This window comes from Emys orbicularis, chromosome 9 (genome assembly GCF_028017835.1).
Source record: "Emys orbicularis isolate rEmyOrb1 chromosome 9, rEmyOrb1.hap1, whole genome shotgun sequence".
Taxonomy (NCBI): Eukaryota; Metazoa; Chordata; order Testudines; family Emydidae; genus Emys; species Emys orbicularis.
The window spans coordinates 80,267,184-80,286,415 of record NC_088691.1 but is presented as its reverse complement, the minus strand read 5'-3'; the positions used below and the strand labels follow the sequence as shown (position 1 = coordinate 80,286,415).

Here is a 19,232-nt window from a genome sequence, read left to right as displayed (position 1 = left end):
TGAACAATTACAACAATAACCAAATACAGGGACTCACAGAAACTATCCACTAATGGCCTAATGTACATTGACTTCAAGGGGAGTCGTATATGCCCAGAATCACTGATGTATATGCTATAGAACCATATACAATTGAAATGGTTGGGTTTGTTTGACAGTTGTCACAGACATATGTTGTGTAATAAGATGGCTTCTTTTGAAAACATGAATGAACATTTCAGAGATGCCTCAGGGAACAGCAGAAAAACATTACCAGCATTAACCAGCACACATTTTAAAAATAGATTAGTCAGTTTCCTTAGTATTTAAACAAAATGTTGAATAAGGAGATGTCCACATACTGCTGTCCTGTGCAGATTACTGCTGGTAAAAGAAGTTTGATACCAGGGCAAGAGCTAGTATTCATTATTTATTTTAATACGCAAAAACAGGAACTAAACTCCTGGGTGACATGTCGTGCCAAAATCCTCACCTCTTCAATTTATAATCCTTTACCAACTAGACATATGTTAAAAGTTGCATCACAAACCAAATGTAGCAGTAATGGGCTCAGCTCTTCCCCTTACTAAATGCACAAACTCCCATTGACACTAAGGGAGTAATACTTGTATATTGGTGGCAGAACAGATGCCAAATGTCATGAAGACGGTAATAAAAGAGAAGACATATGCTTATGCCTTTGGTAAGTAATCATGGCCCTAATAGAAAGAAAATGTTCATGTTGTTTTTCTTATTGAATTACTTAGAAAAATAACTTTAAAATGTGTCTGTATCAATGAGAAGCAGTGAGCAGTCTCCATGGTCCCCAGGGAGCAGAAAATGTAGAGACGAGTAATGTGAGCAGCCATGTAAGCATGGGGAAGCTTCTTAGTCATCCCTCTAGCCACTAACATAGGAGATGGCATGTAAAATCCTGGATCTGAACATGGTTGACCTGGGCAGGGAGAGAGGATTTGAATCTGTGCCTGGTTATGGAAACGAAATGTCATGGCTAACCATTATTACCTCTATAATTGGGCAAATCAAAATCCTGGATCTGAATATCTTAGTACTTTGCAATCCAATGCTTGTAGCTCAGACTCCTCTCTCTAATAGACAGATAGGCTTCACTACAGTATCTGAGTGCATAACGCATGCATAGATAAAATTTCATTATGCCCTTTCCACTGACCTGTTACTCAGAAGGAATAAGAGATTGTGAGATTGGACCCATTCTTTGATATTATACTATAATGCCACTGTACTACAGGAGTGAAAATACACAGTACTAAATAAAATTGCATCAAGCTGGATAACATCTAGAGATCACAGAAGATCTTTTTAAAAAAGAAAGGACTTTTCCCCAGTTTTATCACAACACACTGGCCTTTGCTAACAGTAAAATTATTTCTTTACAGCAATCTTCATAGCATTTTCATTAAAATATACATAAAGCAAAGGAAAACACATATTAAGCTTTTGAAGAGCATGAATATTTACTGCTAGGTCTATTTTTATACCAATTAATATGATTGTCTTGGCTTTAGCTCTTTTAGGAGTATGACAGTTGTAGTTTCTCCAAAGAGCTTCTAAGTAGCAATCATACACTATTCTGGTCATCAAGAGGTGTAAAGTCTCATCCTCCTAATTATAGGTCTTTCCTGTGTTATTACCATCTCTGTATTAACTATCCAGAAGCAGAACTCAAGCAGTACTTGTAAGCAAATAAAAACAGAGAATAGGAGGTGTTCAGCCTGTATATTGGCTGCTATACCCTCATACAAAACAAGAAAACATGGAGCTCTCTTTAATTATTCTCCTTCTGGCTGCAGACAATAAATGACATCTTGCCCACCTCTCCGTTCTGTGGATTAGTATTTTTTGGTCCATAAACCCTGTTTTTCCTGGACTTTCAGAGGCCCCTCTGAGTAACATTCTCACAGATCAATGCTCCTTGGAGGATTGTCTAACATGAAGCACATATTTAGCAAACATCAATCCCCTTTTCCAGTAGATCAAGTTTACTTTTAAAAGCTTCTAAGTTCCATGGATCTAAAGTGCAAGTGAGCGAGCAAGCCTTGAAGCATTAATAGAGAGTGCTACTGCTAAACTACTAACCCAGACTACCTAAAGTCCCAGGGCCTTAACATTTATCAGTCCAGTAGAAGTTCCCTGCTCTGCAGGATGGATTCCACTGAATAATATTAAGTGCATGTAAACATGGCCCTCCCTTCCTCCACAAAGGGTGACATTTTTAAATGCTCGTGAAAGGTATGCAAGATGGAAGAGGGTAAAGCCCCCAATTTATTCACAGAACATGTACTACAAGAGCCAGTAGAAGTGCAAGCTGCCTCCCAATACCGGTCAGTGTTCTGGTGGGGCTCAATGTGTAGGAGATGAAAAGGGAATTCAGCCTCCTTGCTGATTCAGTCCTTACTCTCGCTACACTAGGCAGAATAATGGCTAGGTTACAGCTTGATTTTTATATTAATTACTATTCAGTGTTAGTTAGTGATCACACAGTGAACTGCACTTTTTTGTGTATTATTACTTATAGCTACAAAACTGGACAAAATTAAAAACAGACTCAAAACAGGATAACGGAGAATTTCTAGTTGTGGAGGGTCTCTAATTTACCCGAGTAACAAATTATCATTTAAGGGGAAAATAAAAGGCAAAATAAAAACCAATTTGAATCTTTGACTGAAATAAAAACCAAATTAAGCCTGAATTATTTGTCAGCTACAAAAAATATATTTTCATTTTTTACAAATTTTACTGTTCAAGTTTCCCAAGTTTAGCTGGAAATAGGAACGAATACACAATAATAGGATGAGAGACTGTTGACTTTACATTATATGGGAGAATACAGCTGTCAAAACAGGAGTGAAGGGAGCCTCTGCACTTCCCAAATGTGGTACAGCTGGTCTCTAGAACACCTCTGTGAAGGTGCGGAGAGGGATGTGCATGAAGAGGGATTTCTGGCGATGACTCGAGAAAAGGCAGCAATGTTGCCACTGTGGTCACTCTTATACTGGCCTCAAACTACTATAAGAACATAAGAACAGCCATACTGGGTCAGGCCAATGGTCCATCTAGCCCAGATTCCTGTCTTCTGACAGTGGCCACTGCCAGATGCTTCAGAGTGAATTAACAGAACTGGGCAATTATCAAGTGATCCATCCCTGTGGTCCAGTCCCAATTTCAGAGATTTAGGGACACCTGGAGCATGAAGTTGCATCCCTGAATCAACATGACTAATAGCCACTGATGGACCTATCCTCCATTAACTTATCATCTATTTCTTTTTTTACCCCCGTTACAGTTTTGGCCTTCACAACATCCTCTGGCAACAAATTCCACAGGTTGACTGGTTGTGTGAAGAAGTACTTTCTTTTGTTTGTTTTAAACCTGCTGCCTATTAATTTCACTGGGTGACCCCTAGTTCTTGTTATGTGAAGGGGTAAATAACACTTCCCTATTCACTTTCTCCACATCATTCATGATTTTCTAGATCTCTATCGTATGCCCCCTTAGTTGTCTCTTTTCCAAGCTGAACAGTCCCAGTCTTTTTAATCTCTCCTCATATGGAAGCTGTTCCATAACCTTAATCATTTTTTGTCGTTTTCTCTGTACTTTTTCCAATTCTAACATTTCTTTTATGAGATGGGGTAACCAGAAGTGCATGCCGTACTCAAGGTGTGGGTATACCATGGATTTATATACTGGCATTATAATATTTTCTCTTATTTTCTCTCCCTTTCATAATAGTTCTTAACATTTTGTTAGCTTTTTTGATTGCTGATGCACATTGAGCAGATGTTTTCAAAGATCTATACACAATAACTCCAAGATCTTTCTTGAAGGGTAACAACTAATTTAGACCCAATCATTTTGTATGTATAATTGGGATTATGTTTTCCTATGTGCATTACTTTGCACTTATCAATATTGAATTTCATTTGCCATTTTGTTGCCCAGTCACCCACTTTTGTGAGATCCCTTTGTAACTCTTCGCAATCTGCTTTGGATTTAACTATCTTGAGTCATTTTTTATCATCTACAAACTTTGCTAGCTCACTCTTTACCCCCTTTTCCAGATCATTTATGAATGTACTGATCTCTGGGGGACCCCACAATTAACCTCGCTCCACTGTGAAAACTGACCATTTATTCCTAACCTTTGTTCCTATTTTTTAACCAGTTACTGCTCCATGAAAGGACCTTCCATCTTACCCCATGATTCCTTACTTTACTTAAGAGCCTTTAGTAAGGGACCTTGTCAAAGACTTTCTGAAAGTCCAAGTGCACTATCTCCACTTGTCCACATTTGTTGACCCCCTCAAAGAATTCTAATAGATTGGTGAGACATGGTTTCCCTTTACAAAAGCTGTGTTGACTCTTCTGCAACATATCATGTTCATCTATGTTGCTGATAATTCTGTTCTTTAATATATTTTCAACCAGTTTGCCTAGCACTGAAATTAAATTTACTGGCCTGTAATATCCAGGATCACCTCTGGAGCCATTAAAAAAAAAAAAAAAAGTCTCCTCCAGTCATCTGGTACAGAGGCTGATTTAAGAAATAGGTTATATACCACAGTTAGTAGTTCTGCAATTTCATATTTGAGTTCCTTCAGAACTCTTCGGTGAATATCATCTGGTGACTTATTACTCTTTAATTGATCAATTTTTTCAAAGCCTCTTCTATTGACAGCTCAATCTGGGATAATTCCTCAGATCTATCACCTAAAAAGAATGGCTCAGGTGTGGGAATCTTCACCACATCCTCTGCAATAAAGACCAATGCAAAGAATTCATTTAGCTTCTGGGCAACAGCCTTGTCTTCCTTCAATGCTCTTTTAGCACCTAGATCATCCATTGACCCCCACTGATTATTTAGCAGGCTTCCTGCTTCTGATGTACTTCAAATAACTGCTGTTAGTTTCTGTGTCTTTTGCTAGTTGCTCTTCACATTCTTTTTTTGGCCTGCCTAATTATACTTTTACACTTGATTTGCCAGAGTTTATGCTCATTTCAATTTAGGATTTGACTTCCAATTTTTAAAAGATGTCTATTTATCTCGAACTGCCTCTTTTACTCTGTTATTTAGCCATGGTGGCATTTTTTGGTCCTCTGATTTTTTTTTTTTTAATTTGAGGTATACATTTAATGTGAGCCTCTCTGGTGTTTTTAAAATAGTTTCTATGTAGCTTGCAGGCATTTCACTTTTGGGACTGTACCTTTTAATTTCTGTTTAACTAGCTTCCTCATTTTGTGTAGTTCCCCTTTTTGAAGGTAACTGCTGTTGTGATGGGGTTCTTTGGTGTTTTCCTCCCCACAAATTTGTTAAATTTTATTATATTATGGTCACTATTACCAAGCAGTTCAGCTATATCTACCTCTTGGAACAGATCCTGTGCTACACTTAGGACTAAATCAAGTATATCCTCTCCTCCTGTGGGTTTATATTTAATTTGAGCCTCTATTATGGTGTTTTTAAAAAGTTTCCATGCAGCTTGCAGGCATTTTACTTCTGACTGTTTCTTTTAATTTCCATTTAACTAGCCTCCTCATTTCTGTGTAGTTCCCTTTTTTAAGTTAAATGAGACTGTGAAGGGTTTCTTTTGTATTTTACCCTTTAGATATGTTAAATTTAATTATATTATGGCCACTATTACTAAGCAGTTCAGCTATATTCACCTCCTGGACATGATCCTATACTCCAGAGTTTAAAAGAGAACTGGATAAATTCATGGTGGTTAAGTCCACTAATGGCTATTAGCCAGGACGGGTAAGGAATGGTGTCCCTAGCCTCTGTCTGTCAGAGGGTGGAGATGGATGGCAGGAGAGAGATCACTTGATCATTGCCTGTTAGGTTCACTCCCTCTGGGGCACCTGGCATTGGCCACTATCGGTAGACAGGATACTGGGCTAGATGGACCTTTGGTCTGACCCGGTACGGCCTTTCTTATGTTCTTATGTCCACATAGGACTACATCAAGAATTTCGCACCCACAGAGAAGGTGTACAGGGACCATGGCCTCTATTCCAGCCTACAGGCTATCTTAGCAACCATAGAGTTTCATGGATTCCAGGGCCAGAAGGGACCATTATGATCATCTAGTCCGGCCTCCTATATAACACAAACCATAGAACTTCCCCAAAAAGCACAGTTTCTGCTATGAGCTGTTGCATTTCCCTATGCCTCACCCAGGGCCGGCTCCAGGCACCAGCCTGGCAAGCAGGTGCTTGGGGCGGCAGCTCAGGAGAGGGGCGGCAAGTCCAGCTATTCGGCGGCAATTCGGCGGACGGTCCCTCACTCCCGCTCGGAGCGAAGGACCTTCCGCCAAATTGCCGCCGCATATCGCGATCCCGTTTTTTTTTTTTTTTTTTGGCTGCTTGGAGCGGCCAAAACCCTGGAGCCAGCCCTGGCCTCACCTGTGGATTTTTTCCTGGACTTCCAACCCCCACATAATTCTCCTGCCCTGCCCACCAACTCATCTGCTTCTTAGTACAAGACAATCATCCTGAACACATCTGCTCCTGAAGACCCATTTCTGCCATACAGACTACAGTGCATATAATGATAACTTTATTTGTTAGGGAAACAAGGTGGTGAGGTCCAATAAAAGATATTCCCTTACCCACCTTGTCTCTCCAATATCTTGGGATCAACACGGCTACAACTACACAGCATACAATTTTATTTGTTGTTCCATTTTCTTCTAACCTGTCTACTTGTTTGTCTTTCTGTTCTTAGACTGGAAGCTCCTTGGGGGAGGGACCAAGCTTTGTTATCTGGGTGTCTGTCTGCAAAGTGCCTAGCCCATTGTAGATGTTACCATAAAAATAAACAAACAACTAAATAAATAATAATCACATAAACATTTACTTTAGGTTTTGTGTTTGCTGAGCTTGAGTGCACAGATTTACCATCAATTCATTGCATATATAATGTATGTGCTTATGTATTTTGCTCTAAAAGGGAGTAGCCTGACACTATTTTTTTTTTTTAAATGTGATAGGGTCCAGTCTTACTTCCACTGAAATCAGGAGCTCTGCCATTGGTTTAAATGGCAGCAGAAGCAGTTATTCACTTTATACAATTTACTTTTCACTGTCATCTACAAAAAACATGGGAATTGTCATACTGTTTCATACCAATAGAATGCCCAGTGCTGGACCCTATCTTTGACAGTGGCCAGTACCAGAGAGAAAATGCAAATAAATCCCAATAACCTGCTCACAGGTGAAGTTTCTTCCTAATCCTTCTAAAAACAGGAGATTTTTTTCTATCAAATGTAGCCGTGTAAGTCCTCATCATCCATAGAAGTGTCTAATTTTTTTCTGAATTCTACTAACCTCTTGGCCTCAATCATATCTTGCAGTAATAAGTTCCACAGGTTAATTATTATTGTGTAAAAAGAGGGTTTCCTTTTATCAGTTTTTCCATTTCGATGATTATTTCTTCTCATGTTCCTAGTAAAGGAAAACCCAATTTACCTTCCCTATTTCATTCATTATTTTGTATCATGTCCTCTCTTACTAATCTTCCGTCTAAAGTAAACATACTGAATCTTTTCACTCTGTCCTCACACAGAAGTCTCTCTGTGCCTCCAATCATTTGTCTGTCACTTGCCTCTCCTGCTTCTGTTACATGCTTTTGGAGTAAAGTGGCCAGGACCAAATACACAATTCCCAGTGAAGGTGCATCACTGATTAATATAAAATGCCATTATAATATTTCTAGCCCATTATTTATACATCCTAATATTTTGTTTTGTTGGTCAAAAAACAATCACTGTATCGTGAACAAAGGCTTTCACCCAAAGGCTGTCCCCCAGTAACCTTCAGGTCTTGAGCCAAAGTCATTATGGTTAATCTAGAACCTCAAAGTGTGTGAATGATTCAAATTGTTCCTTTCAATGTACATTTAACAATACCATACTGAATTTCATCTGCCAATGTGCAGTCCATTCACCTAGATTTATTAAATCCCTCTGAAGTTCTTCACAGTTTTCTCTAGTCTTTCCTAAATTGTGTCATTTGCAGACTTTGTATCTTTATGGTTCACTGCCTTTTCCAGGTCACTAATAATATATTAAACTACCATAGCCCTAGTATGTAACCTTGAAACAAGCAATGGTTTACCTTTTGCCATGTTGAAAACTGACCATTTATTCCAATTTTTTTCCACCTCTAAGCTAATTTCAAATCTGCAACAGTACTTTCCCTCCCACCCTATGACTGTTTAATTTCCTTAGTAGCCCCTTGAGATGTGTCAAAGATTTTTTTCTGAAAGTCCTAATAAATTATGTCAACTGATTTTCCTTTATCCATTATGTTGGCAACATCTATTGCACTGACAGATGTTCTAGAAATAACTTGGATAGATCTAAGTTTTTTCTTTACCTGATAATTTTCAAAGGATTATAATAATTTTATATGTACACATACATACATGTATATATTAAATATGACCAGGACATTTAGGTGTGCATGAGTTTATATACATACACACACTATATTTACATATGCACACTATATATATTAATATGCTGCTGTATAGATATAATGTGCACTTGTATGCATGTACCTATATACCTACACACAGTTACTGAACTTTTCAGCTATTCCTACCATTTCAGTTTTGGTAGACCAAATGATGTAACTGTTTAATTTACAATTTAGAAGCACCATTATTTTCAATGGGACTTGAGAGCTTCAAAGTACAAGTTGGTTCCATTAGATTCTCTACGCCCAAATGACAGTAAACTAGTTGGAAGGTAAAAAATTAAACTGAATCAGCACCACATTGCTACTGTTACAGAATTTTGTATCAAAATATTTCCTTATGGCATAGTGCTAATCTTAACAACTTCCAGCCCCTGAACAGAAAACAAGCCTCATTATTTCCTTCTTTGAATGAAAATCAAAATCAAAATAGTTTTTAAAGTTTATTTCACACTTAGTGAATGGTACTATGCAAACCGAACTTTAGCTCCTGTACACCAGTGTGCGCACTCACTTTTCTTACAGTTTGAGTGACGCACTACAAAACAGAATAAATAAATAAATTAATTAATTAAAAAAACCTCTTATGCAGGGCGTCCTCCACCCTGCAAACTTGGCAAAAGACATACTGTACTGAAATACAGCACTCTCCATATAAGGAAACACAGCTAAACATGTCATGCGTAATTTATGTGCAGTAGGCAGAGAATTAACCTTTCCCTGAACATATTTGGCCCCATATGAAAAGCAAGCTAGAGGGCAGACTGAGAAGAAGTGATGAGAATTTTTCCCTCTGAAAAATCTTTGCAAGCAATTAGGAGCCCCTGCTGTTCCATCTTGTGTTCCCTTCAAACAAAGATCATTAAGCGATTATGACACTTTATATGCACCTGTTTGTTTGTTTTTTCCTATTCTCTCTCTTCCTCCTCCCCCGCCTTTTTCTTTTTTCTTTTTTGAGGACTGCAAAACCCCCTGCGATCTGACAGGGCGTGCAGAACACTCACAGGAAAAGGCTGCTTTAAGCAGAACTGCAACTGCGACCCACTGCTTTCTTTTTAGCTATAGATGGTGTGTGATATGAAACCATAAACCGTGGTAACCCAGCCCCCGCCTGATAAACTGAAAGTCAGTGAAAGCCTAATCTCACTTCCTCATTCAGCCAGCTACATTTTGCACAGCGAAAATATATAAATAAATATAAAGACTGTATGTTAAAGAGAGAGAGAGAGAGAGAGACTGTGGAAATGGAAACTTACCTCTCACATTTTTTTCAGAGGCAACCAGACTGTGGACAGATTGCCCAAGGCATTGTGGGATTCATTATTACAAGATGACAAAAGACTGGAAAAGTGAACTTGTCAGTTCCTTGTCACAGAAGCATGATGATAGCCACAACTCACTCAGCTGCAGTGAAAAGACTGTTGCATATAGCTGTGCAGACTCTTATCTCTAATGTCTGGTTTCCGTCGCTGCCTGCACTGCCCCTCCCCCATTCAGCAAAACCTACCAGGAAGCACTGGGCGTACTTGTCGAGCCTTAAGAATGCAAAGGGGGAAGGAAAAAAAAATGCTTTCATGCTACTGCAGCGTTTTGCCTTCGTGAAACACTAGGGACTGACACAAATACATAACCGTGGGCCACTGCAGACTGGCATTACTTGGCGGAACAGTCACAAAAATGTGGTATAAAAGGTATCTGGATAAAAACCATCCCCTAAAAGCTAGTGTTGGTATATTCCATCTTATATGTAAAACATTATAACCTCTGAACTATAGTGAAGATGTGACACATGCACAGTACTGTTCCGATGGACCGTCTGTTCAGACAATGAGTAAATCCCTTTTTAAAAAGATTCTCAAAGACACAGTGAGGATCAGGCTGCAAGGTTAGACTGAAGGTTAGATGCAGAATATAACCAAGCTCTCAGACTTTACCCGGCTTAGTAAATTGCTGCTGCTTAAAAGTCACTGTACAGTGTACCAATGTGATTAGTTAAGCACAGGCACTGTGTCTGCAAAAGACTGTCTTTCGGTTGCAACCAATTGGCTTCAGCTCTGCAAATTTACAGGAAATGTATGTAAGAGTACCCACTGCAAGTATGCAACATTTTTTGCACAAACAAATAATGTTAAATATTCCCAACCTTACAGATTCTGGCAACAACAAAAACTTTTAAAATGGCAGATGTCGATTTTATCCTTTTTTCCTAGTCTCAGGAACATTTCACTGTATTTTTCCAGGGCTCAAAAAATTTTCTGTTTGTTTAAATAATCACACCCTTAGCCTTATTGTATTCCACTACACACACTTTCTAACTCATAGTGTGTACCATGATCCAACCCTTTCAATAATTCTGGAGGAAAATGACAAAAAAAATCCAGCTAAAAGCCCAATTTCTCTCTAAAATTACCAGTCATTATAAACTTTGATTTGGCCTGGAGTTTTTAATTCAGCTTGTACTTATGATGTTTTTTAAATCCCTTTTATGTTGGTCTATGTGGGTGTTACACTTCCCCTCCCCCCCCCCCCCCCGAAAACTCGACAATGTAATTCTAATGAGTTAAAACACACATTTCTTTCCACATTCAGTGAAACAGTAAAAATGGTCACCCAACTCCAGAACTAGAGTCAAGGTGAAGGTGAATTTTTGTTTTTCCACTAAGAGTTCTTTTGATCCTTCCTCAGTGTGAATAAAGAGCACTGTGTATGCTTCTATTGCTGGGCCACTGGATCTTAGCTAGGTGTTCCCATAGCTCCTGAAGAGAGCAAGTGCAGGTAATATTGGGGTAGGGAACAGCACATTAGATAAGGGAAAATAAGCTTTACAGTGATCTTGTATGATATTGTAGAGTAACACTACCTACAAGTGTCAATACACTGCACCTAGGTTTCAGGAAATAGCGCAATGGTGCCACTACCCCATGCATGAATAAAGAGTAAGTAAGATGAATAATGAAAGCAATTACTCCTCTAATATTGTATTTGAAACATTTCCTGAATTTCAAAAAATTATTCATTTGATGAATATTGCCATTTGACCATTTCTAGCAAAGAGAGCAAGGCCCTGACACAGCAATCTATGTGGCTGGTCCCTGCTCCTATGCAGAGTCCAGTTGATTTAATCAGATCTCCACATTTGCACAAGCATTTGCCTGAATAGATCAGGGTCTTAGTTACTGCAGAATTAGTTTGACTATGCCACCAGAGAATCAATTTATTACCAAAAAAGCTACAACTTCATTCTTTGCCACTAACCATGGAAGAAGCAGATAAGCCATGCCACAGCTACTGACTAAATACCCCAAGGATTACTCCAACACCTAAGGCATCCAAATTAGAACCTGGGTTATGGGGCCCAACAAATTAATTTAAACCTCACCATGGCATCAGTCTCCTTTTGAACCTTTCCAAACTTTATGTACTTGCACAAAGTCAGACACTATATAGCCCCAAGTGTTTTAAAATACAATGACAGCATTCTGTTTCACAAAGCTGTGTACTGTCATATTTTACCAACACACAATAAGGGTGCAACCCTTGAAGTCGATAGGAGTTTTGCCATTGACTTCAATGGGGGTAACATTTCACCCAGAGAGTTTAATGTAAGTGGCTTGTGCAGTATCACACATATTGTATGTGAAATATAAAAATGTCTGAGTGACTGACTGTGGAGTCAATTTTCAAACATGAATGTCTATTTTAGGGCACCCAGCTCCACACCTGGATGCTCACATCAACACAAAATATGTCTACACTATGCTACTGTAGTGCTGTACTATAGACACTTGCTATAGCAACGGAAGATTTTTTCCCCATTGCTGTAGTAAATCTACCCCCTCATGAGGTGGTAGCTTGATAGAATTATTCCATTGACCTAGCTGTGTCTATACCACGGCTTAGGTCAGCTTAACTACGTCTCACCCAATTCACACCCGAGTACCATAACCAGTTTCTTTAAAACTAAGTTTTAGGTGTAGATCAGGCCTTAGGAAGCTATTTTTATTATTGCATTCATTTTTAAGTCACTCACCATCATAGTATATAGGGGCCATTGCATAAGTTCATCATGATTCTTCAAAAGAAGGCATGATTTCCACTCCTCCCCATATTATTTATGTGTAATTGGATCATGGTGGCTCATTCTGAAGCATGTATTCAAAGCCATAAGGAACTTCAGTGCCAGTTTGAATGTCCAAACATGGAATTGGGTGTCTAACTTTGAAAACTGGACTGTATGGATATGTAAATAAGTATTCATTGATGGGCAGAGGGCTGGTGTGATAAATACAAACCCAGGAATTCTTCTGGCACCACCCACAATTAACTATAGATACATGGCATAACTTAAAGCTACTTTATGTCAAAATTTCCACTCCAGATTTTTTGGCATTTACTTATTTTTTGAAAGGGGGAAACCAGCTGAAGTTATTCAGGTGATTCACACTCTACCCATCTAGCCATCCATTTAATCTGCCCATCACAATGGTATTTAAGATGCAAACACATAGGTAGGAATCTTATGCAGCTTTACCCTTTTCCTTGATCTGCACTGCTTTTTTAGGACATGCATCCTACTCCATTCCCAGCCATTCTAAGATAATAGGCTACTTAAAAATAAAAAGGGTACCATTTTAATGTAATTTCCATAACTAACCTGCATACTTCAGGTAAATTGTGTTCTTAAGTTCCTTGCTTAAACAAATTACTGTTTTAATAAAGCAATGGTAGAATCTTTTATCTTAACTTTGGCATTGCTACCAATTTAAAAATCATGCTCCAGCTAGAAAAAACAAAGCTATTTTCACTTCTTCCTGATGACATTTTGTTTAGCAACTCATTTCAAAATATTGCAACTGTTTACTGATTGCGACTGAGTCATTTTAAATGGATACATAGATATATTTTTTTTTAAACTTACTTTTTTCTCCCAATTTTCAAACTTAATTTCTGCTTGTGCCCACTGGGAACAATTTAGAAAACTTTTACCTTCTAGCCAGTACAATAACATTTTCTGTATCTCTACAGTCTCTGTCACTCAACTAAATGATAGGCCAATTAGTCAAAGACAAAAGGTGGAGTCAGAGTGCAGAGGTCTTTAATATTGGTAGGTTCCTTACCATTCAGGGATTTAAAAATCAGCAGGGCCATATTAAGGTCCACATTAGGTCTGAACTTACTTCTAATGAAGTCTATGGCAAAACTGTCAATGAGCAGAATATCAGGCCCTACGTAGTGGGGATTTTTAGTGGATTTTCAGGGGGTGTTTTTTTGTAAAAACAGAACAAAAGTATCCCATAATGGTTTAAATGCATAAACTTATATAATCATTGATCCAGCAAAGCGCTTAAGCTCATGCACATAAAGGGTGTTAAGTGCTTTATGAATCAAGGCCATAATTTGTATATTTTATAATGCCTTGCATATTTAAAATGTAAGGCTTTAATTATATGATTATTGTTTTAGAATTACTTAATGCTATTTAATTTGTCTATTAATTTCCATTTTTGGAGAAGGTTGTCTAGTCATTTATCAAATATATATAAAAGAATAAGTGTGTATACACTCAAAGACATACGTATAGTGCATTATTGTAATAGAATGGTCTTTGTAAACTTATTATGTATGGTTATGGCAAAGTCTTGGAAGAGAATTTGATTTCTTAAACTTTGTTTCTTTAAAATAAAGAAAAATAGAACAAAAGAAACTCTGTCAATGCATGTAAATTACAAACCTCAAAAATGACTAAATCTCACATCAGAATTTATATTATGCTATTCTGAGACTGCAGCAATATCTATTGTAGGCAGAAACCCCCGACAAAGTGGCTGCTTTAACGCAGATTTTTCTAGTTTTGCTGGTTTAAGTCATTAACAGTCCTTAATATCATTTTAGGTAATGTTGGTCTGGTCCTTACTGCTGGCTGAAGGTTCAGGTCATTACTTTAGACCAATTCAGCTATTATAACATGTAGTGGGTATGTTTCTACATTTTCCCCAGCATTTTTGAGAGCCTTTCAGTGCCCTTTATTGTACCAGCCATCCTATCCTCCTTTTATGTGGAAGAATTTGATGAGTAGCTTTCTGAATGACTTTGTCACCTGTATCGTATGATGTTTGATGATTTTTATTCTGCCTTTTGATCATTCCTCTATTCCTACTATTCTGAATTTTAACCCCATAATAGATTCTGTTGACTTGAAGTGATTGGTTACCACAGCAACACACTCAGCTGGATGCTGTTACCACTTGTGGATCGTGCAGTGGTGCTCTGATGAATTCCTTTCACAGAGCAATCTCCCATTTTCAGGGCCATATATTTATTTTCATCTCTGTCCCTTTTCTTCAGTATGGGGCGCCAGTGACCAATTTTTTTGGTCTTAGCTACAAGTATTAATATTGCTATTGTTTTGCTTGAGGAAAAAAGAAGTGGATCCAGAGGTGTCTCCCATGGACTATCCATGGATAAGTCATACAAAAGTACCGATAGGGCATAGTGAGTATATTAGGTCTCAAACTTTGAAAGCCCACAGCAATCTCATTTTGATGTACCCCTTTCTATTGCAGCTGATGACTTGCTTCATCCTTAGAAAAGTTTTCCACCAAATGAGCTGGAGAAGCTGGCTCCTCTGCCTTGTACAGCACCCACGACTTGCCTGTCTCACCCTTGCCTTTTCCTTTGAACATCAGCGTTTCCTTTCCTCATTCTGGCCAGTGCTGGTTATAACTCAGATCCAATTGACCTGAGCATATTTTCATACAACCTTATCAATGGAAAAGAATAGTTCCTCTCGTGGTAACTCAGCAGCTGTTTAATACATTTTTGATTTATTTGCATATCTTAAACCTTGGTGACTTTTTGAAATTTTTAAATCATTGTGTAAAACAACTTCCTCCTGGTACTTCCGTTCAGTTTCTTTGCACAAGCCAAAGAGGTTTGCTACTTTCTCTGATTAATTAGCAGGACTTGGTAGTATTGTTTTTTTCTCAGTGGTACTCAATAGGTTGTCTCCTTATTTTCCCATATATTCCTTGTTAGCTCACTCTCTTCAATTTTGATTAGGAATTCTGCTGTATTGATTCTTGCAGACCAATAACACGATCTGTTCAACCAATCCTATTTCCTTCTGCTCTCTTAAGAGTTTACCTTCTGTTGTAGGTCCTGTCACTAATACTGATAATTCATCTTTGCTTCTTTCCTTTAGATTTTTGATGTGTAGTAGTTTACTCCTTGTGATAGGTTGCAGGAGCATAACCAGATCCTTGGTGAATAAGGGGTTAATCTCAGTTTAATTCTCTTTCCAAGGTGCTCTGATGAAGGTCTATCAGAGCAGCTGCTTGGAAGCAGAGTGCTTTCAGGAAGGTCAGGCACTACACCAAGGGTCCTAGAACTTGAAAGCTTAGTTGGGGAGTTTTCTATTCTTTTCTGTTTATTTGACATCATTATAAAAGCTGACGTGACCACTTGAGAGGAAAAAACCTTGCTGAGTGCATGCTTTCTGACTGTTTATTTTCCAACTAAGTTACAACACCTGTTTATACCTGTGTCTTGAAGAAGCTTAATTTAGATCTGTGCACTATTTTTTATTTTGTATATACCATAATTACCCTTTGTCTAGAAACTGAGGCAGTTTTCTCACCTTTTGGATGCATTATTTTGAAGTAAACTAATTGGTCCCATTTCTACAATATGAAATCTGGGTAGAACATTTGACTGTCATTTGTTGTTTCATCTACATATTAATATAAATCAATAAATATCTAGTTGTTAAATGTAACTAAGATGGGTATACCCAGCTATTTATCTTATTACCAACATCTCAAAAGTTGGCAATTATTCTGCTCCAGTTTACCTTGCTACTCATGTGTCTTTTCACTCACTCCCCTTTAACGCCCCATGATGACTAACCACCTCCTTTGTGTCCTTCTTCCACTCCTGTCTCTGGGTCTACTTCAATGCAGTCCTGCACACTTTTATTACAAACTGGTATAAGAACACAACTCACCTCATTTTTAATTCTTTACTTTTTATCCTACAACAGAATACTAGGAGCTTTAGAAAGAGACAGTTATGAAGACAAGTTTCCTACTCCAAAGAGTTTACAACTTAAATACTTCATTGCCCATGTTTCTCTTACATGACTCCTGTGCTCAGGTGTCTACACTGATTATGTCTTTACAAACATATTCAGCTTAAAGAGTTAACTATGACAATTAAGATTTGATTTTCAGCAATGTCTGACCAGCACCCATAAAGCAGGTTCTTAGATATCTAAATGACATAAACTGCATCTGCAAGTAACTGGTGGCAAACAGTAATTAATTTTTTTAAAGTAGTAAAATATTTAGACAAATGTCCACTAGTCTACAAGCATATAAATAAGCAAAGTGCACCCTATCAATATTATAGTGCATAATTATCCTATACACTATATCCCTTGGGTTCTCTGTGGTGATTTCTTTATTATTCTTTAATTAGTTCTGGAATTCAGCTGTCAGAAACAGGAGGTCCACTTCCATTTAGTTTGACTTCCTGGGTATGTCTACACTACGGGATTAATCCGAATTTATATAATTCGAATTTAGGAAACCGATTTTATAAATTCGAATGTATTCGGCCACACTAGGCACCATTAATTCGGTGGTGTGCGTCCAAGCTACCGTAGTAGCATCGATTTCCAGAGCGTTGCATTGTGGGTAGCCAATAACATTGAATTGCCAATAACATCGAATTGCGGCCACACTAACCTTAATTCGGATTAACAATACCGATTTTGACGCTACTCCTCTCGTCGAGGAGGAGTACAGAAATCGAATTAAAGGGCTCTTTAATTCGAATTAAATGGCTTCGTTGTGTGGACGGGTCAAGCGTTAATTCGAATTAAAGCAGCTAAATCCGAATTAAAGTCGTAGTGTAGTCCAGGCCCCTGTCATGAGAAGTGCAAGAGTTCAGCCCAGGTGGACTCTGGCTTCATTCCAACACAGTATTTAATCACCAAACACTGGTGGGACATTCATTGGCAGTGAAATATTTCATACCAGGAAATCAGGAGCTCAGGTGCCAAGGGATTAATGTCTTTTTAATTTATATTAGATTTTACAGATGTACTTGGAACAGTATCTACATCTCATATCAACTCCTGCTTACCTTATTCCTGCCACTTAATCATTAGGGTCAACAGGAATGATGAGCAGGATTTAGCCCCATTAGGAAAAGGAGGAATAAAATAACTCTATAATAATACCTCAAGGCAACTATGTTCTCATCCTAAATATAAAACTATACTCCAAATACTACTACTAAGTAGTAAAAGTGGAAGCTATTGTGAAACAGTCAGCACATCGGTTTAAACACATCAGAACACTTGCTTGGAGAGTTCGAGAGAAGTAAAATACAAGGGAGACAAAAATAGTGCTCAGTGAAAAAGCCACCAAAATGGTTTCTTGCTTGTTTGTTTTAAGCCAGGATCCTTCAATCAGATCATGCAGGCGGCCCCTATGCCTGTCCAGAACCCCAAATGGACTCTGCATGGGTGCCCGGTTCTGCCCACAGGAATTAAATGGCAAGAGCAGGACTTCATTTGCAAATAGTGTTTGGAAAATATAATTTAAACAGATTATCCACAAGTAAAATTTTTCAGTTCTGATATAAAAATGAATATAAGTTTTTAGTTAGTTATAGTTTTCACATCAAAAAAAGTTTCCTTTCCAAACAAATAGTGCCAATTTCTTGTCTCTATAATAAATTATTATTAAAATCTTCAGTCAGTTAATATAAATCACCAAGATGCAAAATGACAAAGTTCCAGTCAATACAAACAGTCCAGAATTACTTACTTCCAGAATTACTTACTAAAGCTTAGTAGAGTTTTCCATAATTCTAATGTCAACTTACACAATCAAACAAGCATGGGAGAGCTCAGTTCTTACCTGTTTTGCCTCAAGTGTAGGTTAGGTCTTAAAGCTGCTTAAATAATACAGTGACACAGCCACCACCACCTCGAAGAGCTCTGTTCTGCTGTGCACTCTGGGCTAATTACAACATTCTTTCTTCGCAGTAGAAGGATGGTGGCCTAGCTAAAGGGGAAATAGTGAAAGACCAGAATAATTATGCTTCCCCAACCCTATAGGTTTAAGAATGTGAAATAAGCTATTCACATTAGCATACAGTAGTAGCCATGGCAACAGGCTGTGGTTTGCATATGTATTTTTTAAAGAACCAAAAATTACTTCCAGCTATTAAAAAAAAAAGACGCTAGAGGAAGTACTTTTGTATTTAAAGCCACATCCCTAATTAAAGCAGCTACTGTAACTTAACATGTACAGTTCACATTAAAAGAACGATCTCTTGGTCTTGTGTTTTAAAATCTACCAATTAAAAATGTTTAGTGTCTGGCCTAACTGCTAATCTGACGACTGACATCTGGTCTAAAAGACAGACTTGCCCTGCCTGGCAAGATCAACAAGTGTTCCTGGAAACTTGGTGGTGATGGTGGGGGGTTGTTTGTTTTTTGTCCTCAGGTCTTGTACTTCCTTCCTCTTGAAGAGCTGTCTGTTAGCAACCGATAAAGCCTTGCAAAACTGAAACTGCTACTATCTACAGACTATCATTTCACCCTGCTTAAGCTAACAACATCACAGGGCAGGTGCAAAGTCTTAAATATGACAGACTTTTGCAGGCAAGATATATTAAAACCTCTTTTGTTATTTGTATTACAGCTACTATAGTCTTTGGGCTTC

At 38.0% G+C, this 19,232-nt stretch overlaps 1 protein-coding gene across 3 annotated transcripts in view; it reads right to left on the bottom strand.

Annotated features, from left to right (window-relative positions):
• Nucleotides 1-18,938, bottom strand: part of MBNL1 (muscleblind like splicing regulator 1) — a 194,375-nt gene extending 175,437 nt beyond the window's left edge. For 2 of the 3 annotated variants that reach the window (XM_065410401.1, XM_065410400.1), the window contains exon 1: nucleotides 18,423-18,938. The gene's annotated coding sequence lies outside the window, so the exon portion shown is untranslated. Of the gene's footprint in view, nucleotides 1-9,752; nucleotides 9,956-18,422 lie in introns of those variants that run through there. The other variant, XM_065410403.1, reaches the window with a different exon arrangement.
• Nucleotides 18,939-19,232: the final 294 nt, after the last annotated feature.